Source organism: Staurois parvus, unplaced genomic scaffold (genome assembly GCF_062004578.1).
Source record: "Staurois parvus isolate SC_StPar_1 unplaced genomic scaffold, SC_StPar_1.0 ptg000466l, whole genome shotgun sequence".
Taxonomy (NCBI): Eukaryota; Metazoa; Chordata; class Amphibia; order Anura; family Ranidae; genus Staurois; species Staurois parvus.
Genome location: NW_028318262.1, coordinates 3,158 through 20,952, shown reverse-complemented (window position 1 = coordinate 20,952; position 17,795 = coordinate 3,158). Strand labels below are relative to the sequence as shown.

The following is a 17,795-nucleotide window of genomic DNA, read 5'->3' as shown; positions in this document are numbered from 1 at the left end:
CCTATATACCGCCTCCTCATGCTGCTGCCAAGTCCAGAGTCTCTCATGGGTCCCTGTACGGCCTCCCATTGCTGCTGTCTCCATCGCCACACTCTGCTGCCATGTGCCACTTTCAGGTCTCTTCACACTGCTGGTGTGTTTAATTTTTTGACATAGGGTGCAGGCAGATTACGGGCCTCACATAGCTGCTGCCAGGCCCCTAATCTGCCATGGGCCCCTATATACCGCCTCCTCATGCTGCTGCCAAGTCTAGAGTCTCTCATGGGTCCCTGTACGGCCTCCCATTGCTGCTGTCTCCATCGCCACACTCTGCTGCCATGTGCCACTTTCAGGTCTCTTCACACTGCTGGTGTGTTAAATTTTTTGACATAGGGTGCAGGCAGATTACGGGCCTCACATAGCTGCTGCCAGGCCCCTAATCTGCCATGGGCCCCTATATACCGCCTCCTCATGCTGCTGCCAAGTCTAGAGTCTCTCATGGGTCCCTGTACGGCCTCCCATTGCTGCTGTCTCCATCGCCACACTCTGCTGCCATGTGCCACTTTCAGGTCTCTTCACACTGCTGGTGTGTTAAATTTTTTGACATAGGGTGCAGGCAGATTACGGGCCTCACATAGCTGCTGCCAGGCCCCTAATCTGCCATGGGCCCCTATATACCGCCTCCTCATGCTGCTGCCAAGTCTAGAGTCTCTCATGGGTCCCTGTACGGCCTCCCATTGCTGCTGTCTCCATCGCCACACTCTGCTGCCATGTGCCACTTTCAGGTCTCTTCACACTGCTGGTGTGTTAAATTTTTTGACATAGGGTGCAGGCAGATTACGGGCCTCACATAGCTGCTGCCAGGCCCCTAATCTGCCATGGGCCCCTATATACCGCCTCCTCATGCTGCTGCCAAGTCTAGAGTCTCTCATGGGTCCCTGTACGGCCTCCCATTGCTGCTGTCTCCATCGCCACACTCTGCTGCCATGTGCCACTTTCAGGTCTCTTCACACTGCTGGTGTGTTAAATTTTTTGACATAGGGTGCAGGCAGATTACGGGCCTCACATAGCTGCTGCCAGGCCCCTAATCTGCCATGGGCCCCTATATACCGCCTCCTCATGCTGCTGCCAAGTCTAGAGTCTGTCATGGGTCCCTGTACGGCCTCCCATTGCTGCTGTCTCCATCGCCACACTCTGCTGCCATGTGCCACTTTCAGGTCTCTTCACACTGCTGGTGTGTTAAATTTTTTGACATAGGGTGCAGGCAGATTACGGGCCTCACATAGCTGCTGCCAGGCCCCTAATCTGCCATGGGCCCCTATATACCGCCTCCTCATGCTGCTGCCAAGTCTAGAGTCTCTCATGGGTCCCTGTACGGCCTCCCATTGCTGCTGTCTCCATCGCCACACTCTGCTGCCATGTGCCACTTTCAGGTCTCTTCACACTGCTGGTGTGTTAAATTTTTTGACATAGGGTGCAGGCAGATTACGGGCCTCACATAGCTGCTGCCAGGCCCCTAATCTGCCATGGGCCCCTATATACCGCCTCCTCATGCTGCTGCCAAGTCCAGAGTCTGTCATGGGTCCCTGTATGGCCTCCCATTGCTGCTGTCTCCATCGCCACACTCTGCTGCCATGTGCCACTTTCAGGTCTCTTCACACTGCTGGTGTGTTAAATTTTTTGACATAGGGTGCAGGCAGATTACGGGCCTCACATAGCTGCTGCCAGGCCCCTAATCTGCCATGGGCCCCTATATACCGCCTCCTCATGCTGCTGCCAAGTCCAGAGTCTGTCATGGGTCCCTGTATGGCCTCCCATTGCTGCTGTCTCCATCGCCACACTCTGCTGCCATGTGCCACTTTCAGGTCTCTTCACACTGCTGGTGTGTTACATTTTTTGACATAGGGTGCAGGCAGATTACGGGCCTCACATAGCTGCTGCCAGGCCCCTAATCTGCCATGGGCCCCTATATACCGCCTCCTCATGCTGCTGCCAAGTCTAGAGTCTGTCATGGGTCCCTGTACGGCCTCCCATTGCTGCTGTCTCCATCGCCACACTCTGCTGCCATGTGCCACTTTCAGGTCTCCTCACACTGCTGGTGTGTAGAATTTTTTGACATAGGGTGCTGGCAGATTATGGGCCTCCTATAGCTGCTGCCAGGCCCCTAATCTGCCATAGGCCCCTATATACCGCTTCCTCATGCTGCTGCCAGGTCCAGAGTCTCTCATGGGTCCCTGTACGGCCTCCCATTGCTGCTGTCTCCATCGCCACACTCTGCCATGTGCCACTTTCAGGTCTCCTCACACACTGCTGGTGTGTTAAATTTTTTGACATAGGGTGCAGGCAGATTACGGGCCTCACATAGCTGCTGCCAGGCCCCTAATCTGCCATGGGCCCCTATATACCGCCTCCTCATGCTGCTGCCAAGTCTAGAGTCTCTCATGGGTCCCTGTACGGCCTCCCATTGCTGCTGTCTCCATCGCCACACTCTGCTGCCATGTGCCACTTTCAGGTCTCTTCACACTGCTGGTGTGTTAAATTTTTTGACATAGGGTGCAGGCAGATTACGGGCCTCACATAGCTGCTGCCAGGCCCCTAATCTGCCATGGGCCCCTATATACCGCCTCCTCATGCTGCTGCCAAGTCCAGAGTCTGTCATGGGTCCCTGTATGGCCTCCCATTGCTGCTGTCTCCATCGCCACACTCTGCTGCCATGTGCCACTTTCAGGTCTCTTCACACTGCTGATGTGTTAAATTTTTTGACATAGGGTGCAGGCAGATTACGGGCCTCACATAGCTGCTGCCAGGCCCCTAATCTGCCATGGGCCCCTATATACCGCCTCCTCATGCTGCTGCCAAGTCTAGAGTCTCTCATGGGTCCCTGTACGGCCTCCCATTGCTGCTGTCTCCATCGCCACACTCTGCCATGTGCCACTTTCAGGTCTCCTCACACACTGCTGGTGTGTAGAATTTTTTGACATAGGGTGCTGGCAGATTATGGGCCTCCTATAGCTGCTGCCAGGCCCCTAATCTGCCATAGGCCCCTATATACCGCTTCCTCATGCTGCTGCCAGGTCCAGAGTCTCTCATGGGTCCCTGTACGGCCTCCCATTGCTGCTGTCTCCATCGCCACACTCTGCCATGTGCCACTTTCAGGTCTCCTCACACACTGCTGGTGTGTTAAATTTTTTGACATAGGGTGCAGGCAGATTACGGGCCTCACATAGCTGCTGCCAGGCCCCTAATCTGCCATGGGCCCCTATATACCGCCTCCTCATGCTGCTGCCAAGTCTAGAGTCTCTCATGGGTCCCTGTACGGCCTCCCATTGCTGCTGTCTCCATCGCCACACTCTGCTGCCATGTGCCACTTTCAGGTCTCTTCACACTGCTGGTGTGTTAAATTTTTTGACATAGGGTGCAGGCAGATTACGGGCCTCACATAGCTGCTGCCAGGCCCCTAATCTGCCATGGGCCCCTATATACCGCCTCCTCATGCTGCTGCCAAGTCCAGAGTCTGTCATGGGTCCCTGTATGGCCTCCCATTGCTGCTGTCTCCATCGCCACACTCTGCTGCCATGTGCCACTTTCAGGTCTCTTCACACTGCTGGTGTGTTAAATTTTTTGACATAGGGTGCAGGCAGATTACGGGCCTCACATAGCTGCTGCCAGGCCCCTAATCTGCCATGGGCCCCTATATACCGCCTCCTCATGCTGCTGCCAAGTCCAGAGTCTGTCATGGGTCCCTGTATGGCCTCCCATTGCTGCTGTCTCCATCGCCACACTCTGCTGCCATGTGCCACTTTCAGGTCTCTTCACACTGCTGGTGTGTTAAATTTTTTGACATAGGGTGCAGGCAGATTACGGGCCTCACATAGCTGCTGCCAGGCCCCTAATCTGCCATGGGCCCCTATATACCGCCTCCTCATGCTGCTGCCAAGTCTAGAGTCTCTCATGGGTCCCTGTACGGCCTCCCATTGCTGCTGTCTCCATCGCCACACTCTGCTGCCATGTGCCACTTTCAGGTCTCTTCACACTGCTGGTGTGTTAAATTTTTTGACATAGGGTGCAGGCAGATTACGGGCCTCACATAGCTGCTGCCAGGCCCCTAATCTGCCATGGGCCCCTATATACCGCCTCCTCATGCTGCTGCCAAGTCCAGAGTCTGTCATGGGTCCCTGTATGGCCTCCCATTGCTGCTGTCTCCATCGCCACACTCTGCTGCCATGTGCCACTTTCAGGTCTCTTCACACTGCTGGTGTGTTAAATTTTTTGACATAGGGTGCAGGCAGATTACGGGCCTCACATAGCTGCTGCCAGGCCCCTAATCTGCCATGGGCCCCTATATACCGCCTCCTCATGCTGCTGCCAAGTCTAGAGTCTCTCATGGGTCCCTGTACGGCCTCCCATTGCTGCTGTCTCCATCGCCACACTCTGCCATGTGCCACTTTCAGGTCTCCTCACACACTGCTGGTGTGTAGAATTTTTTGACATAGGGTGCTGGCAGATTATGGGCCTCCTATAGCTGCTGCCAGGCCCCTAATCTGCCATAGGCCCCTATATACCGCTTCCTCATGCTGCTGCCAGGTCCAGAGTCTCTCATGGGTCCCTGTACGGCCTCCCATTGCTGCTGTCTCCATCGCCACACTCTGCCATGTGCCACTTTCAGGTCTCCTCACACACTGCTGGTGTGTTAAATTTTTTGACATAGGGTGCAGGCAGATTACGGGCCTCACATAGCTGCTGCCAGGCCCCTAATCTGCCATGGGCCCCTATATACCGCCTCCTCATGCTGCTGCCAAGTCTAGAGTCTCTCATGGGTCCCTGTACGGCCTCCCATTGCTGCTGTCTCCATCGCCACACTCTGCTGCCATGTGCCACTTTCAGGTCTCTTCACACTGCTGGTGTGTTAAATTTTTTGACATAGGGTGCAGGCAGATTACGGGCCTCACATAGCTGCTGCCAGGCCCCTAATCTGCCATGGGCCCCTATATACCGCCTCCTCATGCTGCTGCCAAGTCCAGAGTCTGTCATGGGTCCCTGTATGGCCTCCCATTGCTGCTGTCTCCATCGCCACACTCTGCTGCCATGTGCCACTTTCAGGTCTCTTCACACTGCTGGTGTGTTAAATTTTTTGACATAGGGTGCAGGCAGATTACGGGCCTCACATAGCTGCTGCCAGGCCCCTAATCTGCCATGGGCCCCTATATACCGCCTCCTCATGCTGCTGCCAAGTCCAGAGTCTGTCATGGGTCCCTGTATGGCCTCCCATTGCTGCTGTCTCCATCGCCACACTCTGCTGCCATGTGCCACTTTCAGGTCTCTTCACACTGCTGGTGTGTTAAATTTTTTGACATAGGGTGCAGGCAGATTACGGGCCTCACATAGCTGCTGCCAGGCCCCTAATCTGCCATGGGCCCCTATATACCGCCTCCTCATGCTGCTGCCAAGTCTAGAGTCTCTCATGGGTCCCTGTACGGCCTCCCATTGCTGCTGTCTCCATCGCCACACTCTGCTGCCATGTGCCACTTTCAGGTCTCTTCACACTGCTGGTGTGTTAAATTTTTTGACATAGGGTGCAGGCAGATTACGGGCCTCACATAGCTGCTGCCAGGCCCCTAATCTGCCATGGGCCCCTATATACCGCCTCCTCATGCTGCTGCCAAGTCCAGAGTCTGTCATGGGTCCCTGTATGGCCTCCCATTGCTGCTGTCTCCATCGCCACACTCTGCTGCCATGTGCCACTTTCAGGTCTCTTCACACTGCTGGTGTGTTAAATTTTTTGACATAGGGTGCAGGCAGATTACGGGCCTCACATAGCTGCTGCCAGGCCCCTAATCTGCCATGGGCCCCTATATACCGCCTCCTCATGCTGCTGCCAAGTCTAGAGTCTCTCATGGGTCCCTGTACGGCCTCCCATTGCTGCTGTCTCCATCGCCACACTCTGCCATGTGCCACTTTCAGGTCTCCTCACACACTGCTGGTGTGTAGAATTTTTTGACATAGGGTGCTGGCAGATTATGGGCCTCCTATAGCTGCTGCCAGGCCCCTAATCTGCCATAGGCCCCTATATACCGCTTCCTCATGCTGCTGCCAGGTCCAGAGTCTCTCATGGGTCCCTGTACGGCCTCCCATTGCTGCTGTCTCCATCGCCACACTCTGCCATGTGCCACTTTCAGGTCTCCTCACACACTGCTGGTGTGTTAAATTTTTTGACATAGGGTGCAGGCAGATTACGGGCCTCACATAGCTGCTGCCAGGCCCCTAATCTGCCATGGGCCCCTATATACCGCCTCCTCATGCTGCTGCCAAGTCTAGAGTCTCTCATGGGTCCCTGTACGGCCTCCCATTGCTGCTGTCTCCATCGCCACACTCTGCTGCCATGTGCCACTTTCAGGTCTCTTCACACTGCTGGTGTGTTAAATTTTTTGACATAGGGTGCAGGCAGATTACGGGCCTCACATAGCTGCTGCCAGGCCCCTAATCTGCCATGGGCCCCTATATACCGCCTCCTCATGCTGCTGCCAAGTCCAGAGTCTGTCATGGGTCCCTGTATGGCCTCCCATTGCTGCTGTCTCCATCGCCACACTCTGCTGCCATGTGCCACTTTCAGGTCTCTTCACACTGCTGGTGTGTTAAATTTTTTGACATAGGGTGCAGGCAGATTACGGGCCTCACATAGCTGCTGCCAGGCCCCTAATCTGCCATGGGCCCCTATATACCGCCTCCTCATGCTGCTGCCAAGTCTAGAGTCTCTCATGGGTCCCTGTACGGCCTCCCATTGCTGCTGTCTCCATCGCCACACTCTGCTGCCATGTGCCACTTTCAGGTCTCTTCACACTGCTGGTGTGTTAAATTTTTTGACATAGGGTGCAGGCAGATTACGGGCCTCACATAGCTGCTGCCAGGCCCCTAATCTGCCATGGGCCCCTATATACCGCCTCCTCATGCTGCTGCCAAGTCCAGAGTCTGTCATGGGTCCCTGTATGGCCTCCCATTGCTGCTGTCTCCATCGCCACACTCTGCTGCCATGTGCCACTTTCAGGTCTCTTCACACTGCTGGTGTGTTAAATTTTTTGACATAGGGTGCAGGCAGATTACGGGCCTCACATAGCTGCTGCCAGGCCCCTAATCTGCCATGGGCCCCTATATACCGCCTCCTCATGCTGCTGCCAAGTCTAGAGTCTCTCATGGGTCCCTGTACGGCCTCCCATTGCTGCTGTCTCCATCGCCACACTCTGCTGCCATGTGCCACTTTCAGGTCTCTTCACACTGCTGGTGTGTTAAATTTTTTGACATAGGGTGCAGGCAGATTACGGGCCTCACATAGCTGCTGCCAGGCCCCTAATCTGCCATGGGCCCCTATATACCGCCTCCTCATGCTGCTGCCAAGTCCAGAGTCTGTCATGGGTCCCTGTATGGCCTCCCATTGCTGCTGTCTCCATCGCCACACTCTGCTGCCATGTGCCACTTTCAGGTCTCTTCACACTGCTGGTGTGTTAAATTTTTTGACATAGGGTGCAGGCAGATTACGGGCCTCACATAGCTGCTGCCAGGCCCCTAATCTGCCATGGGCCCCTATATACCGCCTCCTCATGCTGCTGCCAAGTCCAGAGTCTGTCATGGGTCCCTGTATGGCCTCCCATTGCTGCTGTCTCCATCGCCACACTCTGCTGCCATGTGCCACTTTCAGGTCTCTTCACACTGCTGGTGTGTTAAATTTTTTGACATAGGGTGCAGGCAGATTACGGGCCTCACATAGCTGCTGCCAGGCCCCTAATCTGCCATGGGCCCCTATATACCGCCTCCTCATGCTGCTGCCAAGTCTAGAGTCTGTCATGGGTCCCTGTACGGCCTCCCATTGCTGCTGTCTCCATCGCCACACTCTGCTGCCATGTGCCACTTTCAGGTCTCCTCACACTGCTGGTGTGTAGAATTTTTTGACATAGGGTGCTGGCAGATTATGGGCCTCCTATAGCTGCTGCCAGGCCCCTAATCTGCCATAGGCCCCTATATACCGCCTCCTCATGCTGCTGCCAGGTCCAGAGTCTCTCATGGGTCCCTGTACGGCCTCCCATTGCTGCTGTCTCCATCGCCACACTCTGCCATGTGCCACTTTCAGGTCTCCTCACACACTGCTGGTGTGTAGAATTTTTTGACATAGGGTGCTGGCAGATTATGGGCCTCCTATAGCTGCTGCCAGGCCCCTAATCTGCCATAGGCCCCTATATACCGCTTCCTCATGCTGCTGCCAGGTCCAGAGTCTCTCATGGGTCCCTGTACGGCCTCCCATTGCTGCTGTCTCCATCGCCACACTCTGCCATGTGCCACTTTCAGGTCTCCTCACACACTGCTGGTGTGTTAAATTTTTTGACATAGGGTGCAGGCAGATTACGGGCCTCACATAGCTGCTGCCAGGCCCCTAATCTGCCATGGGCCCCTATATACCGCCTCCTCATGCTGCTGCCAAGTCTAGAGTCTCTCATGGGTCCCTGTACGGCCTCCCATTGCTGCTGTCTCCATCGCCACACTCTGCTGCCATGTGCCACTTTCAGGTCTCTTCACACTGCTGGTGTGTTAAATTTTTTGACATAGGGTGCAGGCAGATTACGGGCCTCACATAGCTGCTGCCAGGCCCCTAATCTGCCATGGGCCCCTATATACCGCCTCCTCATGCTGCTGCCAAGTCCAGAGTCTGTCATGGGTCCCTGTATGGCCTCCCATTGCTGCTGTCTCCATCGCCACACTCTGCTGCCATGTGCCACTTTCAGGTCTCTTCACACTGCTGGTGTGTTAAATTTTTTGACATAGGGTGCAGGCAGATTACGGGCCTCACATAGCTGCTGCCAGGCCCCTAATCTGCCATGGGCCCCTATATACCGCCTCCTCATGCTGCTGCCAAGTCTAGAGTCTCTCATGGGTCCCTGTACGGCCTCCCATTGCTGCTGTCTCCATCGCCACACTCTGCTGCCATGTGCCACTTTCAGGTCTCTTCACACTGCTGGTGTGTTAAATTTTTTGACATAGGGTGCAGGCAGATTACGGGCCTCACATAGCTGCTGCCAGACATGTAATCTGCCATGGGCCCCCGTACCGACTCCTCATGCTGTGACGTTGCAACAAGGTGGAATTCAACCCTACATATGTTAGACCGCCTTTACGAACAGCTAAAGGCCATCACAGATTTCCTGATGTTAAAAGCGGATAAAGGTACTCCCTGTGTAACTTAGATGTCAGCCATTGGCAGCTCATGTGTGACACCTGCGCTTGCTCAGGCCCTTTGAGGAGGCCACGCTATTCGTGAGTCGGCAGGACTATGGGATGAATGAGGTCAAATCGGCCATGGGCCCCCGTACCGCCTGTTCACGCTGATGCTGGTCCCACAGTGTGACCTGGGTCCCTGTACGGCCTTCCATTGCTTCCACTCTGCCATGTGCCACTTTGAAATCTCCTCACACTCCTGCGGTTGTCCATTTTGTCATAGGTTGCTGGCAGATTACAGGCCTTCCATAGGTGCCACCAAGCCCCATATCGGCCATGGGCCCCCGTACCGCCTGGTCACGCTGCTGCTGGGCCCATAGTGTGACCTGGGTCCCTGTACCGCCTCCCATTGCTCCCACTCTGCCATGTGCCACTTTCAGGTCTCCTCACGCTCCTGCTGGTTTCCATTTTGTCATAGGTTGCTGTATGGCCTCCCATTGCTGCTGCCTCCACCGCCACACTGTGGCTCCAAACACTGGTTTTGGCCCCGTGACTGGCCAAAGGAGTGAAGTGTGCAGTGATTCTAAGATCGACGGCACTCATCTGCATGTCATACTGACAGACAGTATTATTTCTCTTCCCCAGCAGACTCCAAGGGCATTTAAATTAAAGGTACAGTGTTCTGCACTAATATTAAGTCTCTCTGAAGCCTAGAAACACCCTTTTTTAAGTTAAATTCACAGCGAATTTATTCGACTCGAATCGAATATTGTCCACGAATTCGCCGAATCAGTCGAATCGAATTTTTCATTTCTTCGCTCATCTCTAATTAGTATCACTTTAAGTCAAATGTGATTACATCATGATCTCTCAACAACTTTGGGGATTCCTTGCATGCTTTTCAACTTCTCCTCTTCTCTGCTCCTTTAGTTTACTTTCAATCTCTAAGGCCTACATGTCCCATGATACCTGCATACTGTGATTCCTATAATGACCCTGCCTCCTGAAACTCCTCCTTGTAGACACAGATACAGTAAACACAGATACAACACCTCCCGCGCTCGGGGACCTAGAAACCGTGTTTGATTTTTAGGAAACCCGGAGACCTTAGAAGTATTCTGGCCCCTAGTAGGCTTCAGAAGTCCATAAGCCTCTCAAAATCAGTTTCGGGTGCATTGTCTGGTCTTTTTGACCAAAAAGGCAACTACAAATGTGGGGTCCCTAACTGTGGCACTTGCAAATTCACCTAGCACCGCAAGCGTGACATTACAGGTTCTGATGGCAAGAAATATGCCATTAAATAGTATATCAACTGTGGGACGTCCTTTGTTATGTATGGTCTCTTGTGCCCATGCGACTTACTCTATATAGGCCTTACTTCTTGCCTTTTTAGAGTTCGGATTAGAGAACACAAAAGCAGCATTAAGAACTGCAAAGATAAATATTCTATCCCTCAACATTTTAAAAAAGTCCACCAAAGCAATTACAGTGGCATCAGAGTCTTTGAGGTAGAGGCCATACCAAAAGATTTGGATAATGGCAGGAGACATCAAGGACTCTGCAGGAGAGAGGGTTTTTGGATTTTTACAAATCCCCTAAAGGATTGAATGATGATCTTGAAACACACACCTTGGTATAGTCCGTAAAACATCTTCTACCTGTCAATTCAGGTGCTACAAACAAGAATGACTTCCTATGCAATTTAATGTTTACACTTATTTTCACACTAAATTAATGATCAATGGTTGTCCATTATCTCAAATATTCTTAATATCCCCAAAATCTGTTTCATCTCTCTCTTGAATTTACTTTATTCTTCTTGTTTTCCGACAATTGTGTTAGATTTGGAAGGGTACTGGAGATTTTTCAGCTATTGATGTTTAATTTTATATATATATTTTAGTAATTACTCTTTACGAAATTTTCAATCCAATTGTTTATGCATTAACATACACACATATATACTGTATATTATTACGTTTTAATGGTCCATCATTCTTTCTCATTTTATGTATATTTTATGTATATCATTTTTGTATTTATATACAGTATTTATATATCCATATATTTTTATATCCTTATCATTATGCAACTAATTATTATTGTTTTAATAATCTTTTTCTCAATTCACTCTGCAATCGAAAATTTGTCCATATAATATCACTGATTGAACTTAATAAATGTCATGATTGCTTTGGCAGCATTTATTACAGATCAATCACAATCATCATTATCATTTTTAGGACCCTCCTCCTCTTTGTAATTTGCCCATTATAGATATACAGGGTCGATGTTGTGCCCCCCCTTCTTTTTTAGGATGATTTTCATCTTTATTTTTATCGTTTTTTTATGTCCATTCTTCTTTTGAAGATTTAACAGAGACATGTATCTCAGTGCTCTCTAGTCCCGCAAGTGTCAGCTCATTGTGAACACCATGAGGCTGTGCGCAGCAGCGGCCTTCCCTTCGCTTTCCCCTCTCCGATTCACTTAGGAGCAGTAATGAACAGTGTCCAGAGCGCAGTGCACAGGCACAGAGATTGGTGGCTTCCCCTGTGATGTTCTCTTCACCATAATGGAGGCTGGAACGCATTGCGCATGCGCACATGAGCATCAGATACCGGAGTGTGCTCCTCCGCCACCTGAAAAAGCTCTGCAGTTCAGTTTCCTTTTTCCACTGCAATTTTGCAAATCTGACACACTGACTAGCACATGTTACTAGAAGGGCTCCTAAAAAAGTTGACCAATTTGAAATAGAGAGATTCCAAAAGTCAAGTTGAGACCATCCAAAGACCATTTTACCATAACATACACCACTATACAAGAGATTCTGTTAGTTTCTGCATTTAATTCTGTGTATACATTTTTGCTGTGACACGTTGGCCCCACCTCCTATGAGTTGTGTGTTCCGCCCATTTGGGAAGGCTCACACATACATTTGGACTATTTATTGAGGAGGGTTATCTCAATCTGTTTAGCTCTGATGAAGAAGGCACCCCCCTTCAAAAGGCGTCAGCTTCATCCTGAGAGTCTCCCCTCCTGATGGGATTCACACGTGTCTCCCAATCCAAGGACTCGATTTTTGGATTTTTTATGCCTTTTATATTGGTACTCTTGTGAGTAAATTTCCTATATCAATAAATCTACTAATTGCTTACTGAGGTAATGCGCAAGGTTGGTGCGCTCTGTTTTTTTTGTTCTTTACTCCTCCTTGTAGCACCAGTTTAGAAGCCAGTCTGTGTAGAATCTGTGACACAACAGTGCCTATTCACAGGGCATAGTTAATATGTGTCAAAGAATTCAAGGAAGTATATGTGCAGGATTCTTCACAAAGTAAGATGAGACAGGAAGGTTCTTTTAAGTGCAGTATATCCAGGTTCAATTTAATAAGAACAGTTAAAAACACTTGCAGTGTAGCAGTAAAAAACAGGCTCTTAGTAATCCCTCATAATGCGGGGTTCTGTCCACTATTTAAGGACCCGCTGTGCCAGCCAGCAGCTGCAGGGGGAGCTTGGGATGAGATGTGAAAGATGGCCGCCGCTCTTCCGGGGCTGCTGGAGCGCATGCTGGAATGCATGCTGTCCTGGGGAACACAGACCGGAAGTGACGTGGGCATGGAGCGGTGACAAGTTTCAAAGCATGCGCAGAACTCCTTCTTCAAGACCGATACCAAGGCTAAGGAAGAGCCAAATAAATAGGGTGGAGGGGCGGGAACGGGACGGCCTGGGGAGATGATAATACATGCCTCCTGAAGACCAACCATAGTGTGGATGAGGAGAGCACTGTATCAAAGTGACAGGATGGGAAACGGAAGGGGGAACAAAAGGAGATGGAAAACAAACAATGCGGGACTATGTGGAAAGAGGAATTATTGTTAATAGATATAAGAGGGATGTGTAAAAAGTATGAATATAGAACATATAAATAATATAAATAAAATATACATTGTAAAAGATTATATAGGAAAATAAAGGGAGGGAAATAGGAGGATGAAGGGGGAGGGGGGAAAGGAGAATTGAATACGCGGACGGATTGCTGCTGGACGGTGATAAATTACCGTATAGGGCTACAAGATGATCACTACGAAAACTAAATTATATGTAACAATTGTAACTTATGGAAAACATAAGACATGTATGGTAATAGGGAGGAATAGATACAGCGGATACACAGATGATATATGAACCATGGCCGATGAATACCTACATAACATGACAAATACGTACATGAGTCCATTCATCTATAGAGAATAATTACAGAAACAAGTGTGTAACACATTAAATGGGTGGAAAAAGATATAAATAAAAATATGTACTGTACATATGTACACCCATATATATAATACATAATGCAGTATAATATAAACAATGGAATAAAGCAAAATGAGAAAAAAATTTAAAAGACAATGAAACGGATTTTAGGGGCCCCCCATAAGAGGGGCGTGTGGGTTTAATGAGGAGGTATGGAGATGAGGGATGACAATCATTCTATAAAATGGCATGGATTTCCAAATCTTCATTAAGACCCCCGGGAAATAGTACATCCAGTACATAAATCCAATAAGTCTCCCTACGGCATAGGCGCTGGAATCTCTCAGCTGGAGGTCAGTGGCTATGGCTTCAATTACCCAGACTTTAAGAGCTTTGGTGGACTTTCCATGTTGTTCTAGAAAATGTCGGGGGATGCAATGTTTATCAATACCATCGTCAATAAGATGGGGGTGTTCCCCAAAATGTTTTCGTAGAGTACAGATGGTTCTACCCACATAGTAAAGACCGCAGGGACATGCCAAACAGTACACCACAAATTCTGAGGAACATGTGTGGAATGCAGAAATCTTATATGTTTTACCCTTAATACTTAAATCTTTTTGGCCATGTTGGACAAATGGACAAATCAGGCAGAGTGGTTTGTTACATCGGTACATGCCAGAGATGGAGAATAATCAGAGGGGGACAGTGCCTGGCTTGGTGGGTTTCAATTTGCTGGGTGTTAGCTTGCTTTTAATATTGCAGGCTTTTCACTAAGCAAACCTAGTGTCAGGGAATGGGAAGATCGCCTCGGCGATCGAATCTGCACATGCGTAGAATCCTGACAAGACATACAGGCAGGCAGGCACTAGGACCCAGGCGCGCCTGTCACCGATGACGGCGCCTGGCAGGCACTAGGACCCAGGAGCGCCTGTCAGGAGTTGGGCGGCCTATTTAAACCCAGCTCTTGCAATGCTCAAGTGCCGTATGGTCTTACCTGTTACCTGTGTTCCTGTTTGATCCAGTGTTCCTGAATACCTTGTTGCCGACCCAGCCTGTTCCTGATACTGCTGTCTTCTCCTGCTCTGATCCCTGGCTTGTCTGACCATTCTCCTGCTTAACCCTGCACGTTCTGATCTCCTGTTAACGAACCCGGCTTGTGACCTGTTTATTCCTCTGCCTGCTGATTTTGTACCACGCTGCCACCACTGTTACCGACCCAGCCTGCCTGACGCTGCTCTTGTGACCTCCTCACATCAGACTCTCACCTGCTATACACCTCCAACGGTGCTTCTACCACAGCTGGGTGAACTCAAGGGCCGCGACCTGGTCTCGGCCTGCTCCAAGTCCATCCCCACCATCAGGGGCCCTGGTGAACAAGCAGGTAGGGACTTAGATTCCGCGCCTTGGGGGAATCCGGTCTGTGGAGTGCTAGAGGCTACCGCTGTAGGATCCCTGACACCTAGGTTTGGTGGGTATGCTGTCAAGGAGATGTGGATCTTGTAATAAAATTGACCAATGCTTTCACACTATCCTTTCCATGTGTGTATGTCCGCTATGGAATTGAGTAGTGAATCTGATGGTGGGGTTGTACTCTCCAGGACGAGGATGGCTGTTGTTGGGTCCTGTGTTATTGAGTATTTGAGCTTCGTCAATAAGAGTTGGTGGATAACCTTTCTCGAGAAATTTTTCTTTAAGAGTAGTGCTTTGTCATAGTTAGTCCTGGAGTTTGGTGCAGTTATGTCTAAGTCTGCAAAACTGGCTTTTTATAATATTGTTCAGCCACCTTGGGTGGTGGCAGCTTCTGTAGTGCAAAAAAAGAATTGCCAGCAGTTGGTTTAGAGTAATTTTTTGCAAAAATGTGATGATCTTTGTGACACATAAGTAAGTCTAAAAAAGCTAAGGTGTTTTTATCAATCACAGAAGTGAAAGTCAGACACATGTTATTGTTATTACAATGAGACACAAACTGTTGGACACTGTTGACATCACCGTCCCAGATGATGATGATATCATCGATGTACCTACCGTAGTACACGATGTGGGATGAGTGTGGGTTGTTATTCCAAATGTATAGTGACTCCCAATACCCCATGGTTAGATTAGAATATGAGGGGGCAAAATTGGCGCCCATGGCTGTGCCTTGAATTTGAAGATAGTAATCGCCATTAAACTGAAAATAGTTATGAGTTAAACAAAATTGGGTGGCATCTAATATAAACTGGGCTTGCTTGGGATTGACTGTGGAATCTTCAGACAAAAAGGATTGTAGAGCTCTAATACCAACATCATGTGGTATCGAGGTTTATAACGATTGTACATCTAGGGAGACCCATAAATAGGTATGTTCCCAGGGGTACAGGGTGATTTGCTCTAGTAAGTGTTATGCCATCTCTGATGTATGATTGTAGATTTTGTGCCATGAGTTGTAGAAAGATGTCTGCCAGGTGAATGCGTGGTATTCTTGTGTATCTTTGGTAGATAATAGAAGTAGGGAGTGTGATAATAATCTTTGAAAATGAAGAAGGCTTCCATTTGAGAACGTTTTAGACATCCCTCTTATATCTATTAACAATAATTTCTCTTTTCACATAGTCCAGTTTTCCTGATACTATATATATATATATAGTACAATGGTAAGAACAAAACATATGCAGTAGCCACAGTAGACCTCATAGATGATAAATGTGGGAAGTTGGTTACAAATGTCAGAAAGGATGCATATGTAATAAATACACTTTTCTCTTTCCAAACAAAAAATACAGGTTTAATAGACAAAAAGGTATTCCTAACACCAATGTACTGAATGTACTGCTCTGGCTTACAGAAATCCAGGATCAAAACAGACTAAATAAACCTAATTTGAAAAAGTCACCAGGTCCAGATGGCTTTAACCCATGAGTCCTCAATAAGCTTAGCTCTGTAATAGCCAAGCTGCTATTCCTATTTTTTAAAGACACCTTACTAACTGAAATGGTATCTAATGATTGGTATAGAAGAAATGTGGTACCAATATTCATAAAAGTGTTGAGATCGATAGATCAATCAGTCTAACATCAATAGCATGTAAAGTAGTTGAAAGAGAAATGGTAAGACTATATTAAGCATTTGCCTGTGAAAATTGTATCAAGGGTAACAACCAGCATGGTTTTATGGAACCAACCTGTTATCATTCTATGAGAAAGTGAGTAGTCATTTCCATAGAGGAAGCCCAATGGACTTTATTTATGTAGATTTTGTCAAAGCATTCAAATTGGTACCTCAAAAACACTTAATTAAGGTCTATTGGCATTGAGGAAATTGTGTGTACATGAGTAGAAAACTGGTTACAGGAACGCATCCAGAAAGTAGTGAAATATGGCTCATTCTCTAAATTTTCTAAGATTGTGAGTGGTGTACCTCAGGGTACTGTTTACCTTCTTTATAAATTATGCAGAGGTGGTAATTAAGAGTTCAGTTTCAGTGTTTGCAGATGTACAAAAATAATGCAAAAAAATAAATTCAGCACAGGATGTAGCAAAGATACAGGAAGACGAGCATCTAAATGGCAGATAAATTTCAGTACTGAAAAATGTAAAGTTATGCACCTGGGTACAAAAATATGCATGCAAAATACTCATTAGTAGGGGCCTTTCTAGGTAAATTGGTGCTGGAACGAGATTTCGGGGTATTAATGGAGCTTAGACATAGACATGCAATGCCAAGTTGCAGTTGAAGGGTAAATATTTAGGAGATAATCATAATTCTACTTCTCTAAAAAAAAGCACTGGTTCAGCCTCATCTTGTGTATGCAGTTTAGTTTTCATCAATAATCCACAGGAAGGATGTTCTCAAACTAGTAAAAGGCCAACAAAATGAATAAGGGAGTGGGAGGACCTCAGCTTTGAGGAATGATTACACAAATTACAATTATTCGCCCTGGAGAAGAGGCACCAAGAGGGGATATGACCACATTGCATACATTTATCAAAAATGATTGTGATAATAGTAATAAACTGTTTCATTTAGGGTCCATGAAAAAAGCAAGCGGCCACAATTTTTTACTACAGATATACATCTATAAGGTTCAATGCATAAGTGCCTAGGCACACTTAAATATCAGGAAATGCATTGCTATTTTTCTGAAGAAATTCCACACCAAAGGTACATTTTTCAGTGCTTAGGCATAAATAACACTTCAAAATGCATAACAAAACAAATCTTTCCTTTTTAGACTCAGGTACACTTTAACTGCATTAACTTACCAATTAGAATTCATCCTGTGCTGTCCTGAACAGTGCATTCCGATTGGTTTCTCTGGATTAGAACTTTTAGAATTCAGTACTAGCAATAAAAACTTTTTTTGTAAGCTTATTTAACTGTTTTAGCTAA

The 17,795-nt window shown here is 48.3% G+C and overlaps 1 long non-coding RNA gene across 1 annotated transcript; it reads right to left on the bottom strand.

Moving 5' to 3' along the window:
• Positions 1 to 10,863: 10,863 nt before the first annotated feature.
• Positions 10,864 to 15,958, bottom strand: LOC149452746 (uncharacterized). Its single transcript, XR_016314848.1, has 2 exons — positions 14,887 to 15,958; positions 10,864 to 14,207 (listed from the first exon to the last, which is right to left on the bottom strand). It is a non-coding gene; the product is annotated as an uncharacterized LOC149452746 (long non-coding RNA).
• Positions 15,959 to 17,795: the final 1,837 nt, after the last annotated feature.